Here is a 27,587-nt window from a genome sequence, read left to right as displayed (position 1 = left end):
GTTGTGTTGTAGCCTATCACGCCTGTGGCTCCTACCCACGGAGGGGGATTGGCCAAGAAATGGGTGGATTATTCCAAATTAATATTGAGGATACATTTCCGAATATCTATGAAATTAGTATTCAACAGCGTAGAGTTATATGTTAAAGTAAATCAAGAAAGTCATATCGAATGAGTAATCAGAAATTTGAAAGTACAAAAAAAAAAAGAAAAGGATAGAATTTAGCAGGGTATTCGTTTGGAGTCTGTAAGGAACGTTTGGACGGCGAAGCAAGCATCCCTGTGGCTGAATCCCAAAGTGGACGCCCCGAACGAAAGAATATTAGGTTCTGTTAAGTCCAGGCCAAGCCTTCGAAAAGGTATTTCCAACAATCGTTTTCTTGCCGCAGTAAAGCGGCGACAAGATAGAAGAAAGTGGTGTATCGTCTCTTCCTCATTACAAAACGGGCAGAGGGGGGAGGGAACCAAACCCGACCTGTGTAAGTAGAAATTTAGGGAGGGTATACGGCAACGTAATTTGGTGAGAGAGACCTCAAGCATCTTTGTGTTACAGGATTCGCTACGCCAGGGAAATATCAGGTGCTTATAATCTGGAGAAGCAGTCAGAACTGGGTTTGATAAGGCTTTTCTAATTGATCGCATCCGAAATCTAGCCGCCGTGATGTGTGCAGTCACTGGTAGAATGGGAAGAACAGGGCCGGAAAGAGAGGTCTTTGCCAGTGAATCGGCAGTTTCATTAAAAAACAACCCTTTATGACCAGGTACCCAAATCAAATGAACACATTGCACATGGGCAGGAACTAGCAAGTAAAATAGTTTTAGCATAGGTGAATCATTAGAGGCGGTAAGGGAAGAGCAAACAGAAAGGGAGTCAGTAAGGATAGCAGCTGTTGTAGTCGTTTGGTCTAATTTACGTAAAGCTAGGATTACTGCTAAAAACTCGGCCAGAAAAATAGGCACAAAATCGGGCAATCTTAAAGAAAAAGACCAGTCGAGTGCAGGACAAAATATCCCAATGCCAGTCTTATCCTCGCTCTGTGATGCATCTGTTGCAATGATAATATTTGTTCCTAGGGAGCTTAGGTGGTCTTGTAACATGGCGTTTAAGATGCTGTAAGGTAGTAGTTTTGCGTGGTTTGGGAAAATATCGTCGAACCTGATATCCAGGTAATTTGAATGAGTATTGTTAGGAAGCACATCGCGAATTTGCACATTTAGTGGTTCAAGTAATTTTTGCACAAATATAATCTGTGGTGTATGAAACCTGGGCCAATGAACGGGAAAAAATAATTGTGGATCGGAGATGAAAATTATTTGAGGACGGCTTAATGGTGATTCATATAGTCGTAAGAAAGTCTGAACGGTCAGAAGGTGAAATCGGCATATAATAGGTGGGATTCTCGCTTCCAGATATAAGACGGCATTTGCAACGTATTTTGGAAGGCCTAAGCACAGACGTAGCGCCTCTCGCTCTAATAAAACTAGCGGTCGAAGCTTGTATGACGGAACACCTGAGAATAAAACACAGCCAAATTCTAATACTGGACGAACGTACATTTTATATACCATCAAAAGGGATTTTCTTCGCATACCTGTTCTTCGATTGCTTAACTTGCGCAAGATGCCCATTGTACGAGCTCCTTTTGTTGCAATATATTCAATATGCGGCCGCCAGTTAAGATTTCCGTTATAGATAACTCCAAGGTACTTCAGTGACTGAACTTGTGGGATATCTTCGAGGTGATAGTTAAGCGATATGTATACTGGGTCTTTAACGGGAAAAACAAGGATAGCACACTTATTAGCATTCAGGTTTAAGTGTAAGCTATCCAGCCAGCCTTCCAGTTTCTTTAGATAGGACTGCAAAATTTCGTAAACGGAGTATAGGTCACTAGCCATACCAAAAAAGGCGATGTCGTCAGCATAAACGTAGGTACTGACACTGGGTGAACGGGGATTCCGCTCAGTAAAATATTAAATAATGTTGGTGAAAGTACCGATCCCTGAGGCACACCTCTTGTTTGCTTGTGTTTACCAGATGAATAGCCGCTTCGAAAACAAAAGAATTCCCTGTCTTTCAAAAATTCATGCACCCATGCTACAATATATCCTGGAAAGCCATGGCCCTGTAACCGATTTGTTAAAATTGCATGTTCAATGCTGTCATAGGCTTTACATATATCTAAAGTAACTAACGCCGCATATTGTTTTTTCTGTCTGGCGATGTTAATGCGACTTTCAAGGTCTACATGCGCGTGCCATATTGAATAGCCAGATCTAAATCCAATTTGACAAGGACTCAACAATTGATTTTCATCAATAAACTTCATTATATGCCCGTGAAGCACTCTTTCAATAAGTTTTGCTACGTTTGATGTCAACGCAATTGGTCTGATGTTGTCGATAGTATACTCTGCCCCTTGCTTTTTAAGTAACGGAATAATTTTGGCGATCTTCCATTCATGTGGAATCCATGCATTGCTAATAGAGTAATTTAGCAACCTCAGAAGCTCACGTGGGGCTTCTTGGAAGAAAATTTTTAACATTGCATTTGTTATTCCATCCGGGCCAGGCGCTGTAGTTGGTAACCGTAACATGACCTGTGCTAGTTCCGAATAGGATATCTCTTTGTAGTCCGAGAATGTAGGAGTAAGAACAGAATTTTGAAGACGCGTTGTGAACCGGCTCTCCAATCCTTTAGCCAATAGGTCTAAGGACTCCTGCATTTCCTGCGCGGTATAGACAATTGAGTCTACATTAACGCTCAGTGGGAGTCTGTTTCTAGATCGAAGGAAATAAAATAAAGCACGTTTGTTTTTGGATTCAGATAGATAATCAAAATGTTTTTTATCGTACTCATCTTTTGCGTGTTTGACAGTGCGTTTGAAGGTTGCCGAAATAAATTGATAATCTTTCCAATTTTGTGGGCTCTGATTATGTAGAAGTTTTTTCCAAGCAGCTTTTCTTCTGCGATAAACTCGTGAGCACTCATTGTTCCACCAGGGACTAGATGATGTACGTTTAGCTGTCTGAATTACGAATTCAGACTTTTGTCGGGACATCTGTAACGCTGAACAAATTTCAAGCCAATGTCTTCGTCATTAGTATTAGTCAATGACGCAATGGAAGAGTGTAAGCAGTCTTTAAATTTTTTGCAATTAACAAATATTCTGTCTTGTCGCTCAACTGATGTTAATGGGCATGCAATTTCGAAGTATACTGGGAGATGATCACTGTTTGTAGAGAAATCAATCGTAGTCCAAGATGTCACGGCAATACTTGTGCTAGAAAACGTCAAATCTAACACTGAGCGAGATTGGCCACGGACAAATGTGGGTCGTCTCATATTTAGGCATGAAAGATTTTTATCTATGGTCCAGTCCCATAGACGCGTTCCACATGCATCTGTTCTGTAACCCCATGATACGTGATGCGAGTTGAAGTCACCAGTAAGGATGACTTGATTTTTGCAGCTAGCAAGCACACTATCCAATTGATATGTACTGTGTACGCCCGTAGGGAAATAAGCATTTATAATCGAAAAAGTACGGTAGCCTGGTATGCTAAGGTGTACTGCCAAAATTTCACATTCCGGAGACATTAACTTGAAAGCTATTTTAGCCTTATGACAGAATTTAGATGACAACAAAATCATTAAACCACCTCCTAGTGAAAGGCGATCTAATCGAAAAAGTCGAAAATCTTTAAAATTAAAATTTTTCTCTGGAGTAAGCCAGGTTTCTTGTAAAATTATTACGTCAGGGTTAAGATGTGTAGTTAAGCAATTTAAGTCTATTGAAGCAGAAATCAAGGAACGACAGTTCCACTGTAGCACTTTTAAAGAAGCTATGGTGATGATCTAATTGATATAATTACTTCAGCGACTACCGTCGCAATGTACTTTCTTGGATGCCAGAATGAGAAATAGGATTACCCTTTTTGTTTTTGGAATAGGGACAAGACGCTGTTACTGGAGAACCAGTTCGCTTATGCGGCCTGGTATCATGACCTGTTTCCATGTCATCCTGTGAGTCTGTCTGACGCGAAGAACAAGGATCGGATCCAACAAACGTTGGGTCCGATCTGGTATTCGGCGCTAGGACTGAATTGGCTACCTGTTCTGCAGCACAAGCAAGCGATTTGGTGATTGGTGTTGCGGCTGTTTGCAACAGCTGTGTCATCTGAGCGGTAAACACTTGGGAAATGCATTCTGTAACAGTTTCAACAATATGTTGCATAGCCTTTGTCATCGCTTTTTCCACTGCTGACTCAATGAGTTTAGACAAGTTGTCTTCATTTAAAGTCGACTGCCTCGCAGTGACGCCAGCGTATCCAAAAGCTCTGTCCTTGACGACTGCAATAGCCTCTTGCCGCGAACATCTTCGCCTGTCAATTACCTCGAGGACCTGCACTTCATTAGCTTTTGCCGAGCAGTTTGCATAGTCAGCCGCATGGTTTCCTCCACACAGGCAGCATGTTTCGGTTTCAGCTGTGCACTCATTAGGGGAATGATCCTCACCACAGACGCGACAGCGTGCATTTGATTTGCAGCCTCCTGCACTATGGCCAAAACGCCAACAGTTCCGACACTGTAGTGGACGGGAAGGGAGAGGATCCACTCTAAAAATAAGTGGCCACACTTTTAGTTCAGATGGGCAGGACATACCAGCAAACGTAGCTATGACCGATTCAGTGGCAACTTTTTCCCCGTTTACGAGTCGGTTGCATCGGTATACGGCTATGACACCAGCATCAGACAACTTCTCCAGAGTCTCAGTTGGGCTCAATCGAGAGTCTACGCCCCTGACAATGCCTTTAGTGCATGCTAGATGGGGAGGAATGAACGCACTCACCGGCACAGATGCAAAAATCTTACTCTTTAGGAGGTCTGCAACACAGGTCGGATCTGATGACCTACAAACTATCCCACCTCTTCCAAATTGTCGGACATCGCTTATCATTTGGAAGTGACGCGTCATGGCTTGGAGCTCGGCCTGGACAGCCTGTGGGTTGTTCAGCCGGATGAATCCACCACTCGAGGGCACCAGCGCGACAGGGATGCTGCTAACACCGCTGCGGAAGAAAGATTCCAAAGGTAAATCATCAGGAGAAAGGGAGGCTGACCAAGGGCTGGGCCCTTGCCCAGGAGAGTTTTTAGACATCAGCGCTGCTTCAAGCACTAGGTAAGTCCTGTAAATATGAGATGGTTAAGATGAGTAGGTCAAATCCACCCAAAACTCAGCCAAACCACCGCGCAGTGAGCTTGCCAGGAGAGTTAGGCTAGCAAAAACCACTCGAACCGTAGGGCCAGTCCAACGAGAGCGACAGCAAGCTTCGGCAGCAATTCGCAATGGAAGCAGCAGATGTATCATTTTCTTAACTGCGCTGTGTACTTAGTTTTAATCTGAAGTCTCCCACTATGGCATGCCTCATAATTGGATCATGGTTTAGGCATGTAAAGTCCCAGAATTAACCTTTAAGGGCCAGCAAAAAATCGAGAAATGCATTCAGAAAATGACATTTTGTTTTATTTCACATCTGGATGGCAAATTGTTTGCAGATTCAAAGTATATATGACATGGGGGTAGCGAATACAGTTTCAGAAAATGAGTACTCAGTCCCTGACTGTTTATTCTATCCTCGTCTTTCTCTTCAGGCCGGCTCCCAAGCACGCGCCATCTAATAAACAGTCCCTGACTGTTTATTCTATCCTCGTCTTTCTCTTCAGGCCGGCTCCCAAGCACGCGCCATCTAATGGCAAATTGTTTGCAGATTCAAAGTATATATGACATGGGGGTAGCGAATACAGTTTCAGTAAATGAGTACTCAGTCCCTGACTGTTTATTCTATCCTCGTCTTTCTCTTCAGGCCGGCTCCCAAGCACGCGCCATCTAATGGCGCTGCAGTCGGCAGCGATGCCTTATACAACAGTATCGGCCACGGTAGCTTAGTGACAACACCAGTTGCGCTGCTGAGCTTAATTAAGGTCATGGGTTGAATCGTGACGGCATTTCAATGGGGGCATTTCAATTGTTGAGTCCTTGTCAAATTGGATTTAGATCTGGCTATTCAATATGGCACGCGCATGTAGACCTTGAAAGTCGCATTAACATCGCCAGACAGAAAAAACAATATGCGGCGTTAGTTACTTTAGATATATGTAAAGCCTATGACAGCATTGAACATGCAATTTTAACAAATCGGTTACAGGGCCATGGCTTTCCAGGATATATTGTAGCATGGGTGCATGAATTTTTGAAAGACAGGGAATTCTTTTGTTTTCGAAGCGGCTATTCATCTGGTAAACACAAGCAAACAAGAGGTGTGCCTCAGGGATCGGTACTTTCACCAACATTATTTAATATTTTACTGAGCGGAATCCCCGTTCACCCAGGTGTCAGTACCTACGTTTATGCTGACGACATCGCCTTTTTTGGTATGGCTAGTGACCTATACTCCGTTTACGAAATTTTGCAGTCCTATCTAAAGAAACTGGAAGGCGAAATGAAAAGATGCTCGTGTACTTAGTTTTAATCTGAAGTCTCCCACTATGGCATGCCTCATAATTGGATCATGGTTTAGGCATGTGAAGTCCCAGAATTAACCTTTAAGGGCCAGCAAAAAATCGAGAAATGCATTCAGAAAATGACATTTTGTTTTATTTCACATCTGGATGGCAAATTGTTTGCAGATTCAAAGTATATATGACATGGGGGTAGCGAATTCAAAACTTGTGTCTGAAAATGAGCGTATTTAGAACCAGGAGGCGCTGGCGGTAGGTTCTGTCCATCTAACTTCGTTCACTGCTGCGCCGTGTCAAAACTATCCTTGTAGTCAGTGACATCATAGTCACTATATGTGTCAATAGCACAGAAAACATTGCAATCGCTGTCAGTGCTTTCATGCTGAAGCAAATCATCATGACTCAACCAAATGAAAGCTCTGCTTTCGTGACGGGCGCGGCAACACACGACTGGCAGTAACAATTTTTTACGTCTCTCTAGGACAAACATAGACGAATGGATCCAGTAGGCCCGTGACTGACCAGAGGGAACTTGCTAAAACGTCAAATGGATTGGAGCAGCCCCGCCTGTTGTTGGCACTTGGAAAGAGCATCCAAACCATTGGACGATTGCAAGAAAAATTGTAACCGAAGGAAGACTCGTCCTCGGTACTTAAATGATTCATTAAAAGCCAGATGTATCATTTTCTTAACTGCGCTGTGTACTTAGTTTTAATCTGAAGTCTCCCACTATGGCATGCCTCATAATTGGATCATGGTTTAGGCATGTAAAGTCCCAGAATTAACCTTTAAGGGCCAGCAAAAAATCGAGAAATGCATTCAGAAAATGACATTTTGTTTTATTTCACATCTGGATGGCAAATTGTTTGCAGATTCAAAGTATATATGACATGGGGGTAGCGAATACAGTTTCAGAAAATGAGTACTCAGTCCCTGACTGTTTATTCTATCCTCGTCTTTCTCTTGAGGCCGGCTCCCAAGCACGCGCCATCTAATGGCAAATTGTTTGCAGATTCAAAGTATATATGACATGGGGGTAGCGAATACAGTTTCAGTAAATGAGTACTCAGTCCCTGACTGTTTATTCTATCCTCGTCTTTCTCTTCAGGCCGGCTCCCAAGCACGCGCCATCTAATGGCGCTGCAGTCGGCAGCGATGCCTTATACAACAGTATCGGCCACGGTAGCTTAGTGACAACACCAGTTGCGCTGCTGAGCATAATTAAGGTCATGGGTTGAATCGTGACGGCATTTCAATGGGGGCGAAATGAAAAGATGCTCGTGTACTTAGTTTTAATCTGAAGTCTCCCACTATGGCATGCCTCATAATTGGATCATGGTTTAGGCATGTAAAGTCCCAGAATTAACCTTTAAGGGCCAGCAAAAAATCGAGAAATGCATTCAGAAAATGACATTTTGTTTTATTTCACATCTGGATGGCAAATTGTTTGCAGATTCAAAGTATATATGACATGGGGGTAGCGAATACAGTTTCAGAAAATGAGTACTCAGTCCCTGACTGTTTATTCTATCCTCGTCTTTCTCTTCAGGCCGGCTCCCAAGCACGCGCCATCTAATGGCAAATTGTTTGCAGATTCAAAGTATATATGACATGGGGGTAGCGAATACAGTTTCAGTAAATGAGTACTCAGTCCCTGACTGTTTATTCTATCCTCGTCTTTCTCTTCAGGCCGGCTCCCAAGCACGCGCCATCTAATGGCGCTGCAGTCGGCAGCGATGCCTTATACAACAGTATCGGCCACGGTAGCTTAGTGACAACACCAGTTGCGCTGCTGAGCTTAATTAAGGTCATGGGTTGAATCGTGACGGCATTTCAATGGGGGCGAAATGAAAAGATGCTCGTGTACTTAGTTTTAATCTGAAGTCTCCCACTATGGCATGCCTCATAATTGGATCATGGTTTAGGCATGTAAAGTCCCAGAATTAACCTTTAAGGGCCAGCAAAAAATCGAGAAATGCATTCAGAAAATGACATTTTGTTTTATTTCACATCTGGATGGCAAATTGTTTGCAGATTCAAAGTATATATGACATGGGGGTAGCGAATTCAAAACTTGTGTCTGAAAATGAGCGTATTTAGAACCAGGAGGCGCTGGCGGTAGGTTCTGTCCATCTAACTTCGTTCACTGCTGCGCCGTGTCAAAACTATCCTTGTAGTCAGTGACATCATAGTCACTATATGTGTCAATAGCACAGAAAACATTGCAATCGCTGTCAGTGCTTTCATGCTGAAGCAAATCATCATGACTCAACCAAATGAAAGCTCTGCTTTCGTGACGGGCGCGGCAACACACGACTGGCAGTAACAATTTTTTACGTCTCTCTAGGACAAACATAGACGAATGGATCCAGTAGGCCCGTGACTGACCAGAGGGAACTTGCTAAAACGTCAAATGGATTGGAGCAGCCCCGCCTGTTGTTGGCACTTGGAAAGAGCATCCAAACCATTGGACGATTGCAAGAAAAATTGTAACCGAAGGAAGACTCGTCCTCGGTACTTAAATGATTCATTAAAAGCCAGATGTATCATTTTCTTAACTGCGCTGTACTGTACACACAAAGGACAAAATAAAGGAAACACACACATGTGCACACTGTGTGCCCGTTTCATTTCATATATGTGTACGTGCACAGCTAAGCACATGTCATGTGGAGATTTAGGGCACGATCTTGTACGCGTTCCAAAATGGAACGGAGGCGGTCCGTTCCATCGATCCGCACACGATTGGTCAATTTGATCGTCACGGTTCAAATTGACCAATCATGTGCGGCTTGATGGAACGGACCGCCTCCGTTCCATTTTGGAACGCGTACAAGATTGCATCCTTAATGGCATTAAATCTTGATGCCATTAGTAGTGCACTGATTACCAACAAATCTGTGTGGCATCGATTGTGTACTCATTTTCTGAAACTGTATTTTGTGTTTGTTGTGTGAAACTGTAATTTTGTGCTTCAATGCATAAAGCGACGTTTTGTTAAGAACCTAACTGGAACGCCAATGCATTTCTCCGCAAAGTTCGGGAATTAATATCTCAAAACTGGTGTCATCATGAGAATTCATTTCAAGTGGATCCGCCTTGTGAACTCCATGGCTACAATTTGTAATTTGCAATATGGGCCATCAGGTAATTAGGTAAAAACTTAATTAGTGAATTTCTGTTAATTATTCGATTATGCATTCCAATTTCTTGTGCAAGTAATGTCCGCCTCTTCGAGTACACCAGCTCATGAACAAGAATGGTGCTATCTGCCACAGGCAACCTTAAATAAATAATGAAAGTGTTCGCTGAAACACCCTGTATTATATATATATATATATATATATATATATATATTGGGACGTGTACTTCTTGTTTATCTTTCACCGGTGACCGCTTTTCACCGGCTGACAAATGTTAAACGTTATCGCTCGGCGCAGGACGCGCCCGCATGTATCGCAAGTTTCTCGAACGTTATCGATGCTTCTATCCGTTGTCTCTTGTCACCAACGTTATGTCATCCGAATGTATGAGCTACGCGAGTTGTGTAGTACTTTCTGAAAGACACGCGGCCACCAGGCATTACTCTGGAATCTTCGATTACTCGTGTATAAAAGCCGACGTGTTCGCCGCTGATCAGATTTCGACGATCGCCGACTGTGTTCGCCGCTATCTACTTCTCCGAGTGCAACTTGCTTTTGTGGTCACAGGTTCGCACAATAAAAAGTCCGTTTCGTCATTCACAGCTTTTCGACTGTTTTCTTCACTGTCACAAGTACGTGGCAATATATGAATTGTTGCAGGGTCTGGCAGTGAAACAGGTCAAACAATGGAAGCACGTACGTTGGAAAAATACCAAGATTTTACCGACGTTTCGGTCGGAGACCGGCCTTCACTCCGACCGAGGCCGGTCCTCAACCGAAACGCCAGTAACATTCTAGTATATTTCACTAAGTGGAAGGCAACATCACTAGCCAAAACGTTAGTAAAGTTATCTTCCGTGTCGTCGACTGAAGCGCGCCTGGGCTAACGGTCCAGCTCTCTCACAGGATTGCTCCCCTAAAGACCCTCTTACCACCTTTAACGAGATCACATCCCACTACAGACTGAGCAGGAGGAAATTCCCTCCCCCTCACCAAAAATTAAACAGGGCTCAGTCTGTCACGTTCAGGCTCTTACAGACGAGATGGTACCTCACCCCCAGAGCGCTCAATCAGATAGATTCCAACTTCCCGCAATCGTGCTCCAAATGTGGGCACGAGTACTGCTCTTTCGATCATATGCTCTGCTGTGCCCGTTCAACGCGGGCTCTGATCTTCACAACAAGTCCAAGTGGGACGCCCTACTGCAAAGCGCGGACTTTACGCATTAACGACAGGGCATCCAGAGGGCCCGCAACGTCGCCGAGAGCCACCAGCTCCCGGTTCCGTCATGAGCGGAGCCACCAACTTGATTGGGGTGCCTTCGGCTCCCCCGATCTTTTCCCTCAGGACATTTTAATAAAGTTCTTGTCAACTGTCAATCTTCCGCGTGTGCCGTACTAGGGCCTTCCTATGACAAAATGTGATTCTACGTGACAGCCGCTTACGTCACAACTCTTAAAGGCCACAAAGTTGTGTTTGGGACGTTCACTTTTTCTTTACTTATTTGGGACCGAAAAAGGCAACTTCAGGCAAGTGTAGTGAAGCCAACTTTATCTAGCCTTACAGAAAGTGTTATGGGTGTTCTGCAAATAAATATAATTTTCTGAGTGTATTTCAGGCATATATTTAATGTGCTGATTCAACGAAGCACTTTCAAATTGGCATTTTGGAAACTTCTTTTCCAACGATAACTCTGGAAGTAAAAGATTAAACATATGTGATCTCAGAGCAAATAAGTCTAGCTGAAACACAGAACATTAGTTGCCTTGCTTCATTGACAACCTCAGGCACTACAACAGCATATTTTATGATTTCACACCTACTTACATTCAAAAGTGGACAAGATGCTTTGGATCTTTGGTATAACACAGCACTAATAACGCACAACTAAACAAATGGAAATTTACTGGTAACCTAAAGAAACTAAGGTTACCCTTCACTAATTCACAAGCAGGTAGCTTCACGCTCAGGTGGCTTATGGAACAGTATGCTGTGCCAAGAATCTTAGTCGAACAAGGGCACGTGGTGACCGTCATGTGCTGTGCCTCGGGCAAATGCATGCAGCAGTACGACGATACCTGTTTTCATGTCTTTGCTCATGCTACATCAACCGATTCACTTTGATTAAGTCATTAATCGACAAATTGGGGAGTAGGAATTGGCCCGCAGATAGCACTACTGGCAATAAAATCACCTCCAGCGCCTGTCGAATGGATGCCGCAGTGCTACAATTGACCTGCCGGGGGGGGGGGGGGGGGCTGAGCCCCCCTGACTTTAAGCACCGAGTGGACAGCTATACAAAGTAAGGACTTACAAAGTATACAAAGTAGGTCCCACTTGGACAACTATACAGTCTTATCGGCTGTATAAACTTGTAAACATAGGCTCAGTCACTAAATTTACAGGCACGGTGTCACGCGCGCACAAGCAAGCATGACCGCATCTCACTCGATGACCGCGGAATCTCGCTGTGATAACGCTGGAATGAGTCAGCGCGGCAGCATCAGCGAGCGAATTTAGCTTCGTGCCGGCGCTCGCATCAACGCGATCTTTGCCGCGAAAGCACCGCCGCAGATGGCTTTCAAGATGCAGCCGCGCGGGTGAGAGCTCGCGGCGCAGAACGCGCTCCCCTCCTCCCGGAACCTTCTTCCGCGGTAAGGCGGGAGCGCGCGGCCGCAGTAAAACACGACTCCGCCACCTCCCTACCCTCCCTCCGGAGCGTTGTGCGCGACTGCAATACTGCGCGCTTCCTTCCCGCCCATGCGTGCGCGTGCCGCGATTGCCGACTCACCGTCGCACGCTGTCACGCGCACATACAGCATGTGACGCGCGGCGACGATTTTATCGCCCGTGGACTTTATGCGGAACCTCAGAGCGACGGCGACAGCAGAAATGCGCCTGGAGTGTCCATATTGCCACACCATGTGGCATTGCCACACCAGCACCTCCACCAAATTGTCGCGTATACCCTGCTGTGCAATATACGCTGAATGAGGATCCAGGCAAGCGTAAGCGTCGATGCGAACCTTGTTCTCTTCTTCTGCAGTCCCCTAGCTGTGCTGTGCCACACCATGTGGCAATATAATTGCAATCGCAATAAAACTTCAGTGAGTTCAATAAGTAACTTGCGCTTGGCCGAATGGCTAGAAGAATGACGAGTCTGCTTCAATTCTTCACAGGTGCGTGCGCGCGTAACGTGTGCAGAAAATGCATCTGGTCAGTCTTGATACGGGGGCACTCTGCCCGTTGCATCTGTTGCACAGCGTGTGCTGCGACCGTAACTGACATCATGGCGCACAATGTGCAATAGGCCCTGACATGTCCGTAAAATGTACGCAGCATGTCCCCATGATGTCCGTCGCGGACATGCAAGGAATGTCCGCAAGACACGGCGAATGCGGTCGTACGGTGATGTGAGATACGTGAATTCAACACACTCCTAGCATATGCATGTCCTGACAGTGGATGTCCATGGATGTTAGGTTCAATGTAGGCCCAGGCATAAGCCGACCTCCAAATTTTCGTGGGCCATGCTATGTGCGATGTATGCCCAGACATGGGCCAACCTTTAAATTGTTAAGAGTCATCTTAGGTTCCATGTAGACCCAGACTTGGGCCAAGGTGAAGTTGTCAGGGGCCATGCTAGGCTTGATGTAGGCCCAGACATGGGCCGACCTACAAATTGTCATGGGCCTTTCTAGGTTTGAAGTCGGGCACGTTAGCAGAACGACCGGTTCAAGGGCGGCTCCCTAATAGTTGGCCGATGTAAGGCAAATGCCAATCCCCAAATAATGGCCCAACCGAAATGGCCAAGCATGGGCCACGCGTGGCACGGTTGGCCACCTTACACTCATCTACGAAGTGGGTGAACCACTGCTTTGTTTCCGGTTTTGAGATGTCTACGTTAAGGACTACCGGTTAGAGAATGGTGGCAACGTACGTGCATCAACGCGGAAGTGCGCGCGCCTCGTCATCAATCATGCGGTTTGACAGCTTTTTTATTTGTGTATTTTGTATTGTAGCAAAAGCTGTGCTGTATGTTTGCTTGAAGCATCTCCCTTACGGGGGTATGAGCCATTGCTCCTGACCAGTGTTGTACGGAACGGCGTTCCGGGAACTAGTTCTTTTTGGGAGGAACGGAGGAACGCCACCGTTCCATTAAGGGTTGGTGGAACTGTAACGGTAACTCGTTAGGTTTACGAAGGAACGGCAGAGGGAACGGCGTTACTTCTGTAAACGTTCCGCGGCATTCCACAAACGCACGTACGTACGCAGCACATCATGCAGGGCGGATGGGCGACCGCGTGAGGCGCAAAGAACTACCGCTTCCCGGTCACGTGACAATGGTGCATTTTTGCGTGAGTTCTCCCTTGTATTTTTTAATGACTAGGCTTCAAGATTGTCACGTGGCGCTCCCTCCTGTAGACCATCTACATAAAAACAGAGCTGGCTGCGGTGACAAAACCAGCCAGCGCAGATGTTGCCACCTCGTCCGCGCCCGAAGATATCTTCTCGTTCGGGCACCAAACCCTTCCATCCGAGGAACAGGATGAGCTGTCGTGGTACCTGCAGGTACTAGTTCACTACTCGCTGTCGCAGATGAAGAACTTCGAGGGACTGAACCAACTTTTCCTCAAGTACAACATGACAATACCCTCAAGCGCTTCGGTAGAATGGCTCTTCGAAATTGCCAACGAAGTGCTGACGAAAAAACGGGTTCTTCTGTCGGACACCAACATCGAGATGCAGCTCTTGCTGAGTTCAAAGAAGGGACTTTACAAAGTTGCGAATATGTATTCTGGACAATTTTTCCCCACTCATACTGCAATATTGAATCATCATTCACTCAAATCCTATGTATTATTCCTTTCGATGCGGTTTCTTGTGCAAGAAATTTAATTATATTGGTGCATGGGAGTAGCTTTTTATTTCCACATCTGAAGCACAGTATCCTGAATGCGAATTTGAAGACCGAAGTGGAAAGTGCCATATGCGTTGCAGTTGTAATAGACGGGCACCAAAGTTGCAGTTAGACATGTCTGGAGTATGTACGGTGCTCCCTAAACAAATTTGTCTAATAGCGTTTGTTTGCATTATTTTTATCTCCAGGTAATTTGCTGCCGGCAATGTTCAAATTCGTGTAATTTACGTAGTTCGATGTTTTAAATCGCTCACTTTATTGCGCCTCAGGATCATCCGACACTACATTTTAATTAAAAAAATCAAATGTAGCGTTAATGTAACGACACGTTGCAATGTTCGAAGGGTAACTAGAACGCGTTCCTTTCGCATTAAAGGAACTTGCAACGGGAACTCGTTTCAAGATTGGCAAGGAACGAGGAACGAGCTTTCGTTCCTGTTTTAGAGGAACGTGTACAACACTGCTCCTCACCCGACCCTGCCACCGGGATCGGCCCACTGGGTTTTCTGTCGACGTGACGGACGCGGAAAACTCCCGGGATCCTAGCCATAGATAGCTTCGATGTAATATGCAAATGCCACATAACTGGACAGAACCAAGGTAATGTTGTTTGCCGTCGCTTAGAGATACTCATATTATTGCTTGCGTTCCACCTAATTACAAAATTAGTAATGATTATAATCAACTTCTCAAATAATATAATTAGATTAAAAGTGTAAATGAGAAAATTTGCAATGCTCTTGCGGGGAATGCCGGATAATTACCGTTGCCAAGAGGCTAATGTGGCGACGCCCAGATATAGTGACATGTGACGCGATGGAAAGGTCCAAACGAGTTTGTCGCGTGGCCTTTCCTCTCTGCCGCGCTCTTGTCATGTATGAACACGCTCTGAACCTCCCCCGACGCGGTGTGCCAGCGAGCAGAAGCAGCAGCAGCAGTGGGAAAGTCGAAGGAAGAGGATGATGATGATCTGTGGTGTTTGATGGCGCAAGGGCCAAGTGTGACCAAAGAGCGCCAGGGAGGAAGAGACAAGGAATTTACTTGTGGAAGGAATTTAGAGCATGCCGTCTTCTTTTTCATCGTTACTGTTTGATTCGACTAGATTCGCTGACTTTGACTTTATTCTCAACACATTTGTTATGTTCTACGAGAAGCGCGCTCGCAATGTTTTTCTTACACAGTTCACGCAACATTCTGCGATTCGTTCCTTTCTACACTTAAAGCAGACCGCTTTTTGACAGCTGTTTTTCTTAGTAAAGCAAGGGCCTGAAAGGAGAAGAAGTCGAAGTTCACTTTTGTCAGGCGTGGAAGCTACGGCAGGCGTCCGACAGCCCAGATTTCCCCGTTCCGCATGGAGTTCCAAGGCCGCCCGCCGATGCTGCCTGTCGCCCCAATGGGCCCTCCTTCCATGGGCCCTCCGATGATGCAGGCTCCCCGCCGGTTCCCTTCGTGGAGCATTGCGCCGAGCCCAGGAGGGCGCTTCGACTTCAACTCGACCCAGTATGTCTTGAGCAGTGGCCCCTATGGCGTCGGCCCCACCAAACGCAGGCGTTATAGACTGACCATCCTCGTGTTGCTGTCGATCGGGTGCGGACTTCTCGGCTGCGCCATAGGCGCTCTGGTGACCATCGTGAGGGCCCGTCGCGGGCAGGGCGAGATGACCGACGGGGAGACGGCCATGCCCCGATGGACAGAGCCCGTGCTGAGCCTGGACAGGAGCTCGGGCAGGCGAGGCGCGCTCGTCGATGGGGATTTGGATCCGCCCCGCTCCTTCGACCCAAACGCGACTGCTATTGCCGGTCTCGACGGCGAGGTCGACAGGAAAGACGAGGGAAATGCGACCGAATGCCGCCAAACTACCGAAATGATGCGGGAGAGCAGAACTGAGAATGGCGACATTACCGGCACAGCGGTCAAGAAAACTGCGACGCGTTCAGCGGGAGGCACAAGGAGGCGAAGAACACGGGGCGCCTCCAGCAAAATGCCTCGTCGACGCTCGGCTCGGCGATCTCGGCATAAGGATTAATAACGGTCAACCAGGTGTCAGCAAGGCCGAATCAAGTGCAGCGGTTCTTTACAAGTGCGAGCTTCTGGGAAGATCTGGGCAGCGCCTCCTTAAAATTGAACTTGCTCTGGAGAAATATTCGAATTCTGGCTGCCACTTTTCTGGTAAATTAATAAACGCTTGTGGATCGCTTCTTGGCGCACAGTTACTTACTTATACAGCCAGCGCGTAGCTGCATCGCTTTTCGTGCAGAACAGTATTTTTCCGCCACGCAATTTACATTTTTGAAACTATTGTGCTTCAGCCGCGGAAGTACAGCTAGGACACTGGCGATATCATTTTATCGACGTGGGAGCGGCCCGCTGCGCGCTAATCGCGCGTACCGATAGACCACAATAAAGTTATTCATCCATCCATCTATCAGTCAATATTCATATCACTGGCCAACAACAAAGCCTTGGAAATTGCTTTTAGCAGGCTTTTTGTGAATGCGAAAGCATTAATGTCCAATTGAATGCCGCTGTGTGATGATTGTGATCCTTGGAGTCGTGTCCTCGCGGGCAAGTGAACGCGTTGAGAAGCTTAGCGCGTTTTGATTTTTTTTTGCCGAGGCGCAGTAAGGACGCAGACGACAGCTTGCGCGGACAAGGAACGCGCGGATAACAAACTTACGAGAGTGAGAGCGAGGGTGACGTGGCGTCGCGGCGATAACGTCTCCCCTACGCAATACCGCGGTAGCAGCTGCTCCCTTTCGCCAGCTCTGCCCCGTCGAGGCCCGAGCCAGCAAGCCAACACCACCTAGATGGCTATCTAGGTGGTGTTGAGCAAGCGCGGGCCATCGTCACACTCGTGACGTGGCGTCGCAGCCAATGGGAAGTTAGGTGCCGTTTCGTCGCTGCAGACGCCGCCGGATTTTAAACAGCCAAGAGCGCCGTAATTTGTGGTTCGTGGTTCGTATCGAGAATCTATCAAGAATAAACTTTCTTGCCGAGGCGGGATTCCAACGCCCGTATACCCCCCGGCCCTAAGGCGAGCGTCGTAACTACTAGGTTATATAGCCACGCTTGCATAACATGCATTTGTTGTTGTTGTTGTTGCCTCAAAATATGGCTCGTACCCACGAGGGGGATTGGCCACACTGGATAAAATAAAACATACACCCAACAACGTAAAAAAGGGATAAAGGCGAACAATCAAAATGAAGATTTTGGCAAGATTTCAGAAGGCCTATACATAAACTAACTAAATGAAAAATTAAGAGAAAGATAACTACAAAAATAAAAATAAAATAAAATGTCCCACGGTCGGTACCCTATCAGCGTAACCTGCCGGATGCTTCAATGAATTTGTGCACAGCAGTGATCATCGAATCCTGGCTTGCGCCTAATTGACAGGCCCCAAAAGACAAAATGTTTGGTGTTGTAAGTGCCAAACCCAGATTACTACTTGGAAATATCAGAAACATTCTACGGAGGGAGGAGAAGCGGTGGCCAGAAAGAAAGAAATGGTCAATAGTTTCTGGTCGATTACAAAACGAGCAGATGTCAGTGATTGATAAACCAGATCTGTGAAGATAAAAATTTAGGCAGGGAACTCTGCAGCGGAAATTTGACAGCGTCATCTCACATTGGCGTGTTCGTGTTCCACCGAAATTTTAAATATCGAAATTCGTCTGAGGAAAGTATGGACGATTCATTGCAATTCAGCAATAAAAGGCGTTTAAATCTAGCTTCCGTTATAAAAGGTAAATCAGGAAGAACATTTATGACCGGACCATTTAGTGATGTCGAAGCGAGCGAGTCAGCAGATTCATTTAAAAAGATTCCACTATGTCCGGGGACCCAGACAAAGCGGGCTTCGGCAAAATTTTCCGTGGAAAGAGTAAAAAAATATACTCAGCAGGTGTGACTGATTAGTAGAAGTTAAATGTGTACAGACCGAAAGCGCATCTGTAACCACTATTACGTTAGAATTCTGTGGACCCATTTTTCGGATGGCCAGAATAACTGCCATCAATTCTGCAAGAAATATTTGAGTGTAATCAGCGAGACGGAGAGCAAAAGACCAGTTGAGTTGATTCGAAAAGATGCCAACACTAGCCTTCTCTAAATATTGTGATGCTTCCGTAGAAATAACTAAATGAGACAGAAATTGATTAAGATGGTTTGAAGGAGACCTTCAAGTATGCGTGCAGGAAGGAGTTTCGACTGTTTTGGAAAAATATCATCAAAAGTCAGTTTTACCTTGAACGAATTGGATTTTGGAGAAATCAGGCGCGGTAGACTAACTTGAAGTTTTGATAACAGCAATTGAACAAAAATAACTTGTGGCTGTTGGTAACGCCGCCAACCTGTTGTGAAGAATGATTCGGGAGAATTGATGAAAACGGGTTGCAAATCGGAGAGCGATGTATCATAAAGCTTCAGGAAAGTCAGGACTGTAAGTTGCTTAAATCTGGAATCAAGTGGAATAATTCCAGACTCCAGATAAAGCACATTGTTAGCCACAAAACTTGGCAGCCCGAGGCAGAGACGCAGCGCTTGCCATTCCAGTAGAATGAAAGATCTTAGCTTGTATGCTGCACATCCTGAAAAAAGAACACAACCAAATTCTAGAATTCCGCCCCATTCAGCAACGTAGTTCTACGCATCCCTGTGTTTTTATTACTGAACCGGCGCAACAATGCCATTGCATGCTCGCCTTTATTAGCATTTGCTTCTATTTGCTGCTGCCAGTTTAGCTTACCATCATAAGTTATCCCTAAGTACTTCAAAGTTGGAACTTGTGGTATCGGCTGGTTTCGATAATGAAGAGGAATAAAAACAATATTTGACAATGGAAACCCCAGTAGAGCGCATTTCTTTACGTTAAGCGAGAAAGACAGGCCGTCCAGCTAGGACTCGAGTTCAGACAAATATGATTGCAAGATTTGGTATAACGTATTGATATCCCGCGATGATCAGAAAATACATGTCATCAGCATAGAGATAGAGTTGCACATCCTGATGGACTGGCACAGAAGATAACAAAATATTAAACAAAAGTGGAGAAAGAACTGATTCCTGCGGTACGCCTCTCGTCTTTTTATATGTCAACCCATGCTTGAAAAAAAAAATTCTCTACCAGACCGGAACTCTTGTATCCAGGCGACTAAATAGTCCGGAACAGAACAGCTTGCTAATCGAGAAATTAAAATTTCAAGTTTGACACTGTCATATTCTTTTGCAATATATAAAGTTACCAATGCTGATATATTTCCTGATTGCTCTGCGAGCCGAATGCGGCTTTTTAAATCAACGTGAGCTGACCATATGGGACATTGAGGCCTAGATCCTATTTGTCTCGAGCACAGAATACCACGAGAAGTAAATTCGTTGAGCCGGACATATATTACTTTTTCTACAATTTTGACTAGATTCGATGTAAGTGCAATTGGCAGAATGTTGTCCAAGATATAACCGAGGTTTTGTTTTTTAAGTAAAAGCAAAATTTTTGCAATTTTCCAAGAGGTCGGAATCCACGCATATTGTAGTGAACAGTTAACTATATTCAAGAGCTCATCTGGGAAAGAGTTAAACAATAATTTAGTCATATTAATTGTGATACAGTCTGGTCCAGGAGCCAATTGTTGTGCAGTTAAGATGACATCGGATAATTCTGTCATGGCAGCTTCTACAAATTCAGATGTCGAAATTTTGAACCTCCCAGGTCTGGGACACAGCGAAGAAAAGCGTGCTTCAAGCCCTTTCGCGATATCATTTAATGAATCCGCCGCTTCTTTGGGGGATAGAACAGCAGAAAATGACCATACGGACTGTTGAACATCTTTTTTGTTGCGTAAAAACTTAAAAAGTGCCGATCTTCTTTCTGGTTTTGACAAAGACGTATGTAGTGCATTTTTTTTTTCATCTTTAGCTATCGCCACAGTTCGTTTAAATAGAGCTGCATAGAATTTATAATCCATCCAATTTTTCGGTGAATGATTAGGTTGGAGACTTTTCCACGCTGCTTTTCTTCGCCTATAATCCCGTGTGCAAGCATGGTTCCACCATGATGACTTCGACGGCGAGCTGCAAGACATAACCGTGAACTCAGCAGGCTGAATAGAAGAGTTTAAAAGCGATACCACTGAGTCAGCCCTCCGTTGTTCATCATAAGTACTCAACGCTGATAAGCCTGCATTTATAGTTAATTTTTAAGTTTTATAATTAATGAGTCGTCTTTGCCGTACAATGGGGAGCCTGACGTGAAAGCATAATTTCAAAAGTGATGGGTAAGTGACCGCTACTTGTTCCATTGTCAAAGGTGTCCCAAGGTGAAATAGACAGGTTAGCAGAGCAGAAAGTCAGATCTAATGCAGAAAAGAATCGCCCAAGTAGAAAAGTAGTTTGTCCTGAATTGTCACATTGAAAGTTGTTGTCATGCACCCAATTCCACAACCTCTTTCCACAACCATCCGTTTTAATTCCCCAAGAAGTATGATACGAATTAAAATCTCCTGCCAGGAGCGTTGCACTTGAACAGTTTTGGAACCGCGAGTCCAGGTGATCCGTTCGGGAAGTAAGTATTAACCACTGTAAACACAGCGCAACCAGGCAGCAAACAATCTAATCCTAAAATTTCGCAGTCTGAAACACATAATCACAAGTTATGGTTACTTTACCATACATTTTTGATGAAACTAGTATTAGCAGCCGACCACCAATACCTGGACGATCTAAACGAAATGTTCGAAAATTATTAATAGTAAATCTTTGATGTGACGAAATCCACGATTCTTGAAGTAAAATAACATATGGTATTAGTTTGTGTACTAAATGAAGAATGTCAACGTAACCTGAGGATATAGAGTGCCAATTCCACTGAAGAACTTTAACTGATGCTATGGCGATCCTAGAATGGATGATTCCACGGCAGAACGCAATGCATCCTGCTCGTGTTGTTCACTGTTCTTTCCTTTTTTCGGCTTCGAGTTAGGAGAAACCGTGGGAGAAATTGGGGAACTGTTACGTCTATTGGTAATGGTCCCAAGCCTCATGTGTCCAGATGAGTGGCTAGGTCCCGCAGTTAATTGCTGAGACAGGAGAACACACTGAGGTGTCGGGCTCAACCTCTGCCTGACTGTCAAAGTTCGATTCGTTTGAATGGTGGGCGGGAATACTACATGAAGTGGGGTCAGAAGCAGCAGAGTGCAATTGGAGGAGGCTATTGAATTTGGCAGTTAGCATCTCAGTTATACCTTCGGCAAAAGTGTTAAACAGTCGCTCCAAAAATGTTGGCCTTGCCTTGTCAATGGTTGCGGCTACAGCGGCCGAAACTGTGGCTTCTAGAGATGTTGACTGACGGGACGCCAGCTGCTGCGTAACCAACATCACGCTCCTTTATTGCTGTTATTGCTTCCGCACGGGAACAATGACGTTTCTCCGTGATCTCAAGCACCTGAATTTCATGGCCTCGCGCAGGGCAGTTACTATCTGTAGCGCTATGAGATTCATCGCACAAGCAACACCTAGGTGCATCTTCGTCGCAGGCTGATGTAGAGTGAGAGCCGCCGCAATTACAGCATATCACTGAAGATCTACATCCATTTCCACTGTGCCCAAATCTCCAGCAGTTTCGGCACTGCAATGGCCTAGGTGACAATGTCTCCACGCGGAACAAATACGGCCAATCCTTCACTTCAGATGGGCGCGTTAAAATGGCGAACGAGACGATAACGCTCTCAGTTGGGACTCGGCTATCACCCACCGACCTATTGCATCTATAAACAGAAACAACACCAGCCGGAGAGAGCACCTTCAAAAAGGCCTCAGAAGTAATATCGGTAGGAACCCCACGAACAATGCCTTTCATGCATGCGGGATGAGGAGGCACGAAAGCAAGAACCGCGATGCTAGCGAATCTCGTGCGGTAAGCAAATAATTAAGGCACTAAACATTAGATGACTTACACAGAATACCTGTCTTGCCAAAACGCCTCACCTCCGAGATGTCAACGAAGTGCTTGGTTATACTGCGCAGCTCCTCCTGGAAACTTTCTGATTCGGTTAACCGAATGGACCTACCATCTCTGGGAACGAGCTCCACGGACAAGGTACTGACTCCGTTCTGAAGCACGGCCGGGCTCGACTGGCGCGCGCGCTCGCTTCAAACGAGCGCGCGCGCCAGTCGAGCCCGGCCGTGTCTGAAGAAAACACTCCAGGGGCCCCGACGCGTAGCGGCGCCAGCGGTCGAGCGCTGTACGGGGGCGCAAATAGAAATACGCGGCCCCGACTCAGTGGGACTACGGTGGCTAGATGGGTAGGTGTGCCGACCGAGCGTAGTTCACCACTTCTCCGCATCATGACGCAAAATTGGCGCTGCGGACAGTAGAACGGTTCAGCGGCGCGCAACGGCGGCTGCGCTGTGTAGACGAGCTGCGTGTCTGATAGTATCGCTTGCCTCTGATTGTATCTTTGAAGTGTGCGTTATAATACCGTTCTGAGCAGTCTAGGCCAAGCCAGAATGAGGAACTTGTCGTCGTCTAGTCAGAAAAAACGAAATGCTGAAGTAAATTTTCTAGCTTGGCAATCGGTCACATTTATTGATATAAACGCGGCGCTCCAGCCCATTGCATTAAAGATGTAAATGCATTTTTCCATGCATAAAACAATACTGCAATGGTTTTATACGGTATGTGGAACCGTGTTTACATGACATTTAGCGAGTTCTAATGTTTCAATTTCGAGAAATCCAGCTATTGTTTTATTGCTGCGTCAGTTACGGTATCTAAATTGGTGCGAGAAGAATTGTGTTGGTAAGTGCATATGGTTCACTGTTTCATTGTAATAAAATAAAGCAATATGTCTTGGACTAGATTCGTGAATATATTTAAAATACAAGAAAAGCTCTCGTAACTTGAGTCAGCAGACACACCAACATAAATTAGCTAGCGCCAGCAAGGCCGCAACGTTGGTCATCATAGCATTGTTCACAGCACACGCCTCATCTTCAGGTGCTTCCTCTTCTCCCTGTTGCTTTCGCGCGCCATGTTCCTGCCCTTTACAAGAAAGTAAAGCCGTGTAATCGTATAGAACTTCACAACATCGTTTGTGAACTCTTTCTTGTGCTGTTCACAGCCGATCAAATTTGGAGGATTCATCTGCAGAAAGGATGCAAAGTCGGCGATACTATTCCTTCGTAGCGCATTTAAACTGAAGCAGAGCGTGAAGGCGTCTTCTAGCGACGCTAACACTTTGTTTAGGGCTTCAGAAGGGAGTATCAGCCCTGACCTACTCATATGTGCAGCGTAAGTGACGACTCGGGAGGAGGAGCTGATTCTGTGGAATTCAGTAATGTCCCTGAGCAATCAGGGCACTTGGTTCTTTGCAGGAATTTCCGTGCTACATAGCCTGCTATATAGAATATCAGTCTGGAGTCGCTTTTCCCTGTAGCAGCGCAGTGGTGCTCGATGTCGCAGGCGCTGAGCACCTCATGTGCGGCTTGCAAATTTCCAATGTCGAGGAGCTCATGGACGTACGCTTTTCGGTGTACCGCCTGCTCATTAACGTCGCCGATACAATCTAGCCACCGTACCGATACTGAGCAAGCTACTGAGCAGCTCGGGGCGAACATTTCCGCTGTCAGACAGCGGAACAATTCCGCTGTCTTTCTCACAAATTTAGAGCCCGACTTGCAGTTTGGAGCGAAGCAGTAGGTCTCCTTGGTGGTCTTCTTTGGTGGAGCAACGCCGCCGCTAATCTCGCCGGTCATTTTTCCGACCTGGAACATTCCACATCGCTTAGGAACTTACAAACAGTACGAGAGATGCGGAGCTCTTCACCTTTGAAACTGACACGAACAGACGACATACAAGTATTCCAATACGGGCTTTATTTTTTTTGCTCACCGCCAGTCCGCCAGCCCCCTGTAGCAGACGACGCGCGCTGCGGAACCGTTCTACTGACCGCAGCGCCAATTTTGCGTCATGACGCGGAGAAGCGGTGAACTACGCTCCAGAGGCGCCGGTCGGCACATCTACCCATCTAGCCACCGCAGTGGGACGGCTAGCCGATCATGGCGCGCCCTGGCCGGGACCGGAGACCGGCATTCACGGTCCCCGAAAAAAAAAAAAACCATAGAAGAAACAAAGCAGTATGCGCAGTTAAAATGTGGCCAATCCCCTTTCGGAAACGAGACAAGAGGCACTGGACAAGAGTCAAGGCTTGCACGGGCGCACAGCGCGTGTCTGCAAACGGGATTTATGCGAATAGTATGATTGCGTTCCAGTGCCGTCGTCTTCGTCCACAGCTGCCGCGTTCGCACGCTCGTGCTCTGCCAGGAGAAGAGGTTTAGCGTGTTATGAGAGCGAGAGAGAGAGAGAGACGCATTCACGGAGCGGGTCTGCTGGAACGCGTTGTCGGCATTGCAACGCGGTGTCGGTGTTGCAAGCTGCGCTATGCAACGCGCAGTGACGGCCGTAAATCTGAGGCGCGCGAAAAGAAATTATGATCATCCTGAGTAATAAGATGAAAAGTTCGCGCGCACTTCCGGAAAATGCTGGGCTACGATCGCCCAGCGTCGCTGCTTCAAGCATTGCGCGGCCACGTGCAATGTTAAGCGTTTTTTTTTGCTAATTGGGCCATTTGACGCTTTCGCATCAATGTGTTCCAGTTGCGGACTCGAAGTCTGTTAGAGTGTGATGCGTCTAGGACACCTTCGTGTGGCACTGCTCCCAGGGGTCGTACACTCGCAAGTTCTACAAATATCCACAAAGGGGGAAATAAATTGACCGTGGCACTGATAATAAAACAAGCATGGTACCTCCCCTCAAAATGTTCCCTCGTGAGCACAATATCTCCCGCTAGAGGCGTCATAATAGGCGCAATTTTCACCAACTAGCTTTCTGCCACACTTACCGAAGCGTTTTTATTACATAAGAGTACAAAATTATTATTCCTAATGATACATTGTACTCTTGAGTACTAACCTTGATTTTTAGCCGTCGTAACCGCTAAATAACGTTCAGTATCGACGACCTCCCGCGGGACCTCTGACCTGGATTAAAGAGTTTACCGTTACGTTCGCGTGCACGGCTGGCGCGGATTCATTGGTTCGTACACTTAAGCTGGTTGTTTATTTTCTCCTAAAGCCAGGGCCCGCTTGCACAAACGCGAGCCTCAAAGTCTAGAATTAAATCCGAATGCTGTCTTTTCCTAACCTAAACTAAGACTGGACTTCGAGGCCGCAGTAGTGCGCTTGCACGAACCGACGAGAATGAATTACAGTCCAGACTAAATGAAGTCGGTAGGTACTCTTAGTACCTAGACGGTAATTTTTGCCGCCGACAGGGAATGAGATGGGAAACGCGCCGAAATCGGTCGTGATGTCCATATCGCTTGGCGCTGACCAATCGGTGGCCGTCGCCTGATGTATATATCCGGCAAGACACCGCGATTTTCGTCAACTTTCTCCGTGACTAGACCGTGACTAGACGCAATATAATTTTTATTTGTCCAGCTGCAATAAAGGACTGCCCTCGCTAACTACGTAGGTCTAATATCATTGCTTTTATCGCCAGATTACTTGTAGCACGCGCCTTTCCCCGTGTCCGTCGTCACCCGCGTCACACGGGAACATGACCCGCTAACGGCGAAAAATGCGGCTTCTGCGCGTAGATCACCGCCGTGGTAAATATGCACGACGCCCCCAGAAGGCGTCATAAAGGTATGCCAAGCAGGACCAGGACTGGGCCGTCCAACGGGCCAAGGCCATTGCCGAGGATCTCGGAAGATTTTTCTCCGGCGATGGACCCCTGGCAGTCTAGCCCCGGGCACCAACAAGCCATAGCCGTTGGACAAATAAAGTTTATTCCTATCCTATCCTAAGCAGTCGCGTACACAACGCTCTAGCACGACGTGCAGCTCGAGAAAGAAAAAAGAAAGGCAATAACACTATAGAAACACGGTGCTACCAGCGAGAAGTACGGTTGCAAGCGACATATCGACTAGGGAAACTTAAGACTCCATTAAGACTGAAATCGCTCTGGAGACGGGACTTTAGACTAGACTTAAGAGCTTTGTGCAAGTGGGCCCAGGTTAGTGCGCTTCGATACCTCGCGTTGTTAAAGCGAAGCTTTCCTTGCCCCTTCTCCCGGCTTTCCGGACGCTACTGCTGCTGTGCACTTGCTGGCGCGCTACGCTGAGTTTCTTGAAACACCAGACGGCGTTGGCCTCTGCGCATCCAAGTTGTTTGGGAAGGTCGAAAAGGTAATGAAGTGGTGGGAATTCACAAAGGACTTAAGCAAGGATGTCCTCTGTCTCCGTTTTTGTTCACACTTTATGTTAAGGTCATAGAAAGACGACTGGAAAACAGCGAATTAGGGTATGGTTTATCCTGCATGCGTAATGGACAAATGGTGCAACAGAACACTTTAGACACTCCGTGCGTCAATTTATCCAAAGACCACTCCAATGCCGCAACTGCCTGAGGCTGGGACACGTGAGCGCTGTGTGCGAGAGCACGAGAGTTTGCTCGCGCTGCGCACAGCCCCACGCTGCAGATACCTGTGTAGCCACGGTTCTCTAATGCCACAATTGCATTGGGTCTCATGATGCTAACTCAAAGGACTGCCCTAAAATGAGAAAAGAAAGGGCGGTCTTGAAGCAGATGGCAAGAGACCGTTCGTCTCGTCGGGAAGCTGTTGCGGCCATTAGAAAGCGACGCTCCCCACGCCGTCGGACTTCAAAGAACGAAGATTCGTCTATGAAGAGCGCGGCACATCCGACAATTCCTCCTCCTCTGCCCCCTAGGCCTGGTGGAGTCGAGTCTAACTCTGACAAGGTCGTGCCGGAGAACACCAATACTGAAGCCTGGCCCGCGCTACCAAAGCTACAGCCGCCGCCAAAGCAGAATCCACAACCGAAGCCACAGCAAATACCCCAGCTGAAGCCACAGCCGAAGCCACAGCCATGACCACAGCCGACGCCAAAGCCGATGCCACAGTTGAAGCCACAGTT

At 46.3% G+C, this 27,587-nt stretch overlaps 1 protein-coding gene across 3 annotated transcripts in view; it reads left to right on the top strand.

Annotated features, from left to right (window-relative positions):
* Positions 1-9,128, top strand: part of LOC119458433 (INO80 complex subunit C) — a 66,329-nt gene extending 57,201 nt beyond the window's left edge. The window contains exon 2 of one of the 3 annotated variants that reach the window (XM_049671208.1): positions 8,715-9,128. The gene's annotated coding sequence lies outside the window, so the exon portion shown is untranslated. The other 2 variants (XM_049671209.1, XM_037720270.2) reach the window with 2 other exon arrangements.
* Positions 9,129-27,587: the final 18,459 nt, after the last annotated feature.

The sequence above is a fragment of the Dermacentor silvarum genome, chromosome 7, assembly GCF_013339745.2.
Source record: "Dermacentor silvarum isolate Dsil-2018 chromosome 7, BIME_Dsil_1.4, whole genome shotgun sequence".
NCBI lineage: Eukaryota > Metazoa > Arthropoda > Arachnida > Ixodida > Ixodidae > Dermacentor > Dermacentor silvarum.
This window is presented reverse-complemented; position numbering and strand designations above follow the sequence as displayed.